Source organism: Globicephala melas, chromosome 11, assembly GCF_963455315.2.
Source record: "Globicephala melas chromosome 11, mGloMel1.2, whole genome shotgun sequence".
NCBI lineage: Eukaryota > Metazoa > Chordata > Mammalia > Artiodactyla > Delphinidae > Globicephala > Globicephala melas.
The window spans coordinates 36,862,284-36,870,183 of NC_083324.2; positions in this window are offsets into that span (position 1 = coordinate 36,862,284).

Sequence of the window (7,900 nt, forward strand, 5' to 3'; positions counted from 1 at the left end):
AGTGGCCGGAACCACTTTCGCCCAAGCCGAGGGACCCCCTGTTGAGAGGGAGCTCCAGGACCACCCAGACAGGCTGAGGGCTACCTGCAGTTCACCACAAGAAGTCTCCCTCCAGAGGACGACTGGGTCGTGGACCGGACTAGAGAGACGATAGGTCTGCCCGCCCACCTCAAGGAAACTTCCACGCAACGTTTTAGGCGCACAGTTAAAAGCATAACACCGCCCCCACCTCCACCCCCGGCTTCCCTTATAGATTTACTGGTGCATCTATGCCTCACTATCCTTGTCTCCTCTCTTCGTACCTACCTCACTCTTACTTTCGCGCCTTACTGCGCTGGAAATGGGGGAAAAAAACCTCTGCCAAACATTTTCCAACCTCGCCGCTCCCGCTTGGAACTTCTCATTGCGCAGGGCACGTCAGGAAAAGTTTCCAGCCCTTTTCAGAGGCTACAGACCGCAACTACAGGAGCTTTGCCCTCAGGGGTTTGCCTTATCCACCACTTAATTAACAGTCATCAGCTACAACCGTGTGGAAATATAAAATGTAGCCTTACTTAAATAGACTGTAAGAGACTTCGTGCTGTGGTCTTGCCGCGGTCCCTTCGCGAGTTCCCTCGTGCCACAAGCGGTCTGCGTGTTGGGAGGGAGGGGCCGTCCCGCGCCCCTCGGTCAGGGCCCACGGTGGTGGGACCGCGCCCAGGCCGCCATCATTAGCTTCGCACCTCCTCAGTGGGCTGCCTCTTGGCGGGGGTCCGGCCCCGCCCCCGCCTCCGCCTCCGCCCCCGCCTCCGCCTCGCCCTAAAGGCAAGGGAGCTCGGGCGGGGCTGCGTTGCCCTTGGGGCCACGCCCCCGGCGTACGTGCGCCAGAGGTAACCCGCGTGTGCTGGTGGCCTTGGCTCACCAGGGCTGCGGGATTGGGAGGCTCCGGGACTCTCCGTCTGCTTAAGTGCAGACAGGGTGCCTCCGCCTGGCGCCGCCACATCCCCTCCCTCACCCGCCCGCCGCCCGCCGCCCGCCGCCGCGAGCCCACGGCGGGGAGGGGAGGGCAGCCTGGCGATGGGGGCGCCGCCCACAATAAGGAAGGGAAAAGAGAAGCTTTTTCACAAACCACCTCCCTTAACAGCCAATGCCTGTTTTCAGAAACTTATCACGCTTTTCGAGAAAGGATGGTTCCCTGACCAAATACGTCCTAAAACTATGAGGATGTCCGTTCCAGGGGAGCAAACCCTGGAACACAGGAATTAATCATTGGCCATAGAAGCTATAGAGAAGCCTTCAGGAAGGTTGCTCATCCGGGGTACCGGGGACGCCAGGTTAGGACACGACCCCAGGACGCTGGGGCCAGCAGGACCGCCATATGGGGGAGGAGATAACCCCTATTTTGGCTAGGGTCGAGGGGACTCGGTGAACGGGGACCTCTGGGACCAATCCTGTCTTAGGGAGCCCCCACAGGAGCTCCTAACGCTAGTGCTCCTGTTACAGGAGTACTCTCTCCCTGAAGGAACAATGGGAAACATCTCCTCCATCCCCAAGGCCTACCCCCTTGGGATCATTCTGAGTCACTGGAACAAGTTTTCTCTAGATTTTTTTTTATTATTATTACAAATATTGAAGATGATATCGGTATCAGACAACATCAATTGCTTAAATGCAAACGTTATTTTTAAAATTAACATTACTTTCTTTTTTTAATTAATTAATTAGGCTGCCTCCGGTCTTAGGTGCAGCAGATGGAATCCTTGCTGCGGCATGCATAATCTCTCCCAGCGCGTGGGCTTCTCTCCAGCTGCAGCGCTCTGGCTCCAGAGCTCGTGGCCTCTCTAGTTGGAGCACATGGGCTCAGCAGTTGCGGCACTCAGGCCTAGTTGCCCCGCCACACGCAGGACCCCAGTTCCCCAACCAGGGATCAAACCCACATCCCCCACATTGGAAGGCGGACTCAACCACTGGACCACCAGGGAAGTCCCTCTATATTCTTTAAAACGAAGAAATCTCGTTTTATTTTGTAAAACACCCTGACACCAATATAAACTTGAGGACCATCAGGCCTGGTCAGAGAATGGAATCCTCAACTATAATACCGTCCTACAGTTAGACACTTTTGCAGAAGGCAAGGAAGATGGACAGAAGTTCCTTATGTGCAGGCTTTTATGACCCTAAGAGAAAACCCAGAGCTATGCAACTCCTATGTTAGGGAACCTTGCTGGCTGGGACCCCTTCAGGCTACACAAAAGCCCTCTCTATTGGCATTCCTGGAGGAATCCAAGCCCCCAGGCAGAACACCCTAGCCCCAACACTCACCATCGTCAGCCCCTCCCCCGCCCTAAAAGCCCCTTTACCCTTCTGTACCAAAAGCACAGCCAGAGCTTCTTTGCCCCCTTCAGGAAGTAGTAGGTGGGCCTCAGGGAATTACCAGAGTCCACCCCCCTTGACCTCAACCAGCACCGCACTCCCTTGGGTGGATTCTGGGAGGACTCTAGCCGGTTCACCCAAGAATTCCAGGGACTGACTCTCTCCTCTGACTTTACCTGGAAGGACCTAAATATTGTTCTTTTCCACTGCTGCACCACTGAGGAAAAGACCTGTATTTGGGCACAGCATCAAACATATGCTGATGGATTACACATTGCCCAACCTCATCAATACCCTGTGGGCATGACAGCAGTGCCTCTAATGGATCCCAATTGGGACTATCAGCCAGGCCAGCTTGTTATCACTAGAGGGGGCCACATGAGCCTTTGCCTCATTGAAGGGATGCATAATTAAACCTGTTAACTATAAGGTTAAAGAGATCACCCAAGGCCAAGATGGAAATCCAGCCCTATTTCAGGCCCAATTGGCAGTTGCCCTCAGAAAGTATACGAATGTAGACCCAAACACTTTTGAGGGACACACTGTATTTGCAACCCACTTCACTAGACAATCAGCCCAACATCCGTCGGAAGCTTCAAAGCTTGCCATGGGGCCCCAAACCCCTCTCAACCTTCTTGTTGATACAGGGCTTTCAGTGTCTTTAATAGAGGAAGAAAGGAAGGAACAGCATGACTTAAGAAATGGCAAGCCAGGGAATTCCCTGGTGGTACAGTGGTTAAGAATCCACCTGCCAATGCAGGGGACGCGGGTTCGAGTCCTGGTCCGGGAAGATCCCACATGCCGCGGAGCAACTAAGCCCGTGTGCCACAACTACTGAGCCTGCGCTCTAGAGCCTGTGAGCCACAACTACTGAGCCCACGTGCCACAACTACTGAAGCCTGCACGCCTAGAACCCGTGCTCCGCAACAAAGAGAAGCCATTGCAATGAGAAGCCCGCGCACCACAACGAAGAGTAGCCCCCACTCGCTGCAACTAGAGAAAGCCCACGTGCAGCAACAAAGACCCAACGCAGCCATAAATAAATAAAAGTAACAATTAAAAAAAATCCATCTTTAAAAAAAAAAAAGAAATGGCAAGCCAGGCTTTTGGCAGTTGTCATGACAAGATCTAATCCACCTCCTGATCACCCCAAAAGTACTCTCAGAAGACCTCTGCCAGGAAAGGGAGCCTGTTTTACCTGTGGGAGCTCCAAACACTGGAGCAAGGAATGTCCAGGAAACAGGTCCCAACCTCTACCCAAGACACCATGCCCAATCTGTAAGAAGATGGGCCACTGGAGGAGGAAATGCCCCCAGCTCTGAAGGGAGTGAGGAAATTCCCCCATGCCAGTCATGGCATTGGTTGATTGACGGGACCTGGGACCTCCCAAGGCTTCCTAGAAGACAGTCATCACATGGGAGGAACCGCGGGTGACCATTGATGTGGCAGGTAAGCTTGTCCAGTTTCTAGTGAACACGGGAGCCATGTGCTCTGTCCTGACTTCTCACACTGGGCCCCTTGCCCTTGAAACCTGCTCTATTGTTGGGGTAGAAGGAAGGCCTAAGCTAAAACATTTCATCACCCCTCTCACTTGCACCCAGGGAAAGACCCTTATAACTCAGAAGTTTCTTTTCATGCCTAAATGCCCCAGTCCATTTACTGGGAAGGGATTTTCTCTCAGCCTTGGCGGCAACTCTTACTCTCCCTGAAAACCAAAAGCAAGGCCTACTTTTGGCTGGATTATGCATTATGGACAATCCAGCTCCAAATATTCCCCCCAAATTAAAAACAAACAGAAAAACGTATAGATCCACAGGTCTCGGATCAGGGAATCCCAGGGAAAACAAAGTTTGTCACTCCTTTAAAAATCACCTTAAAGGAGGCTAATGGCTTCCTTCCAGGTGTCAATACCCTCCCTTTCCAGTAAACTCCCTGTATCTCTGCTCTTTTGCTTCTCATGAGGTCACGGCTCCTTTAACCTCACCCATCCTAATGGTCCTCCTTTTTTTTTTTTTAAACATGTTTAACATGGATTTTTTTTTTAAACATCCCCTAACATCCTTCTAGCAACTTCCAACCATGAGGTCTGACAGACCCAGCGTCACTTTTTTTAAAAATATTTATTTATTTATTTGGTTGCACCGGGTCTTAGTTGTGGCAGGTGGGCTCCTTAGTTGTGGCATGTGAACTCTTAGGTGCGGCATGCATGTGGGATCTAGTTCCCTGATCAGGATCAAACCCAGGCCCCCTGCATTGGGAGCGCAGAGTCTTATCCACTGCGCCACCAGGGAAGTCCCTTCTTATTCACATAGTCACAGCTCCAGCTTACAAACATCCACTATCTGACACCATGAATGCCATTGCTAAAGTTACTAACTCTTCTGATGGTTGGATCTGCCCCCACAGCTGTACCTCCCCAAAGGACCTACATCTTTTAGGACTCCCTACCTCCTTGAGGGACTTGATGGGGCAAACAGCAAAATATTTTGGTTATTTACCACCCCAGTGCAGTAAAGAAGGAAGGACTGGAGCAGAAACCAACTGGAGGCCAAGGTCTCTGGAACAGACACCCTCCTCCAAATCAGAGGGAAGGGTATTTCAGCTTTTAGACAAAGTTAGCCTCTGTTTTACTGGTATTAGCATCTGGAGACAAGAATTACGATGGCTTAATGAAACATACTACAATCACACTCTAATTTTTAGTAATCACAGTTAGGTGACAGACACCAACCAGACTGCCAATATCTAATATGTGGGGAGCGTCACTATCTGGTGGAAGAACCTAGTGACTGGAATAAATAAAACTAAAACTCACAATAAAAGCATAATAATAGAGTTAACAATACACGAGAGAAGGCCAGCAGAGGGATTGGACAGTATTCCGGACTAATGTTTAATATAATGAATACACTCAGATATACTCCAGTTTCTCCCTGTTAGCTGCTATAGTGAAACCTGAGGTGCCAAGGGAAAAAAATCCTACAGCTTCAGAAAACTCCAGCTTCAAATGATGATACGTCAGGGATTTCAAACTATCCCACTTGAAGATGAGGACTATCAACATCCACTGGATAAGCATGCTGCCTCCTTCTACTCCCCACTCTCCATCTCCACCACTGTAAACAACCCCCAAACCCCTATCTCTGACAGACAGCAAGGAGACCTGGACCCATAGGTAGGGACAACACCCATGCTCAGCTTGAAGCAGTTACAGAAGATGGACCATCGACCCTTTGCCCCTTGAGAGACTTTAAGGGTCCAGATTCCTTGAAGGGGGAATGTTAGAGCAGGTAGATAGCTAGATGTGAACAGAGAAAGGCGGACACAGGCCAAATGGCAGGAAACCACATCTTGTAAACAGTGGGGGTCCTTGGGCAGACAAAGAAAAGCAGGAACTTCAGGACTGACAGGAAACCACACATTTGGGGTGATAAGTGTCCTGGAGCCAGACAAAGAAAGGTGGGAAAAGGCGCGACTCTCTGGAATCTGAAGGTAACATTTTGCTCATTATGCTCTCATTACAATAAAATTAGCCTTGCAGATAAGAAGTTCCCATCATGCACTTGACACTTCTCATCAAGACTAAAGGATAAAAATCCCTCCTCCCTTTGGGAACGTGGAGCTGGGATGAAAATCAGGGAATCCTCCCCAATGAATATTCCATTCCTTCATTTCTATACCCCACATAACTGGCTTGCCAAAGAAGCTCAGCCCAGCTAGTCACTTGAGCCTGCCCGCTCTCTGAGCGTTCTGTTGCTTAAGTAAATCCTGGCTTTGCTTTCTTGACCTCCCTGTCTCGTCTCCGAATTCTTTCTGCCACGAGACAAGAACCTACTCTCCAGTAACATCCGGAAAGGGCAGGGGCCTCTGAGCCCCCACCCCTTTCAGGGCTTTGTGGACATGAATGTGGCATTGGAGAAGAGAGCAGGGACATAAACCCAGAACACTTAGGATTGGGGGGAGAACTGGGCGCTTGGTCTTAGTAATGTGTGATAAGGACTGAGAGCTAAGGAGTGAAGGACAAGAGATTCTCCACCTTCAACACTGTCGGGGAGTGGGGATGGCAAGAGAGGAAGGAAAGGGATGTGGTCCATAGACTTGAGGACTGACCTTTAGGAAGTCTTCACCTGCCTCCAGCTCCCAGGCCTCTGGGCCCTCTGCTTGGATGGGTGGCAGGGATAGGAGAGTTTTCACTGAATACACTTTGTACCTTTTTAGCTGTGAACCATGTTAATTACTACCTTTTAAAACTTATTATTATTACATTTTAAGGAAAATATACTTGAGCCATGCGAAGGAGGATTGCTTTTCAGTTGCAAGAGGAGTTGCAGAGTTGCTCAGTTGCAAAGCCCTGTCTTGGCCTGCCTAGGGCCTGGGAGGGTGGGCAAATGTTCCTTGGATCCAGTTTAGCATGAAGACCCAGAAAAGGCCACACTGGAAGCAGGGAACAGCACCACAATTCCCATGGGGCGCAGCACCCTGATGTCTGGTCACTAGGGGCTGCACCTAGGCCTGGGTCATTCAGGGCAGGGATCTGGGGCAGAGACACCCCAGTAGAGTTGCCAAAATGAGCAAGTGAAAATACAGGATGCCCAGGTAAATTGGAACGTCAGATAAACAATAAAAATGTTTAGTGTAAGTATGTCCCAAATATCGCATGAGATATACTTATACCAAAAAGGTTTCCATTGTTCATATGACATTCAAACTTGACTGGGCATTCTGTATCTTATTTGGCATCCCTACACCCCAAATATTGGCTGGAGAGGAAAAGCCACTCTTGCAATTTTCTTTTTTCAGTTTTCTGTTTTCATTTCTTAAATTGTTAACCCAAATTTCCACAGCCTTACCAGCCTATAGATGCAAATGAATTCACTTAAAAATCACAAATGTCGGGACTTCCCTGGTGGTCCAATGGGTAAGACTCGGTGCTTCCAATTCAGGGGGCCCGGTGGGAACTAGATCCCACGTGCATGCCGCAACTAAAAGATCCCACATGCCACAAGGAAGAGCCTGTGTGCCGTAACTAAGACCCGGCGCTGCCAAAGTAAAAATGAATTTAAAAAACAAATGTCCCTGGTCTGCCCGTCTCCCAGTGCAGGACCTCGTCCCTCTAAGATACCACAGTCTGGGGCCTCCCCCAAAACGTCAGTTTCCTCTGCTCCTGTGGTAGCTGCGTGCCCTCTGCCCCCTAGGCCACAGGAGGGCAGCGGTTGCTTGGCTGAGTCGAGTCCGAGCCTGTGCCTCGGCGCCCTCTGCTGGTGAGTCCCAGACTGCAAACGCGGGGGCTGCTTGAGGGCGCTGGGCTCCACAATCCCACCGCGGGGCGAGCGCCTCCAGGGATGGGAAAAAGGCCCCCTTCTCCCACCTCTCACCGGGTCCGACAGCAGATGGTCTCTCCAACTGCCTTCCCTACCTCACCTCCTCCCTCCTCACGCCCTCTTCCTGGCTTTGTTCGCACCACATGAACAGGCAATGCTCCAGCCTGTGCCTCCTCTTGGCTCCCTCCACCCCAAACGCTCAGCCTGGCTCTGAGCTGACCAAAGGC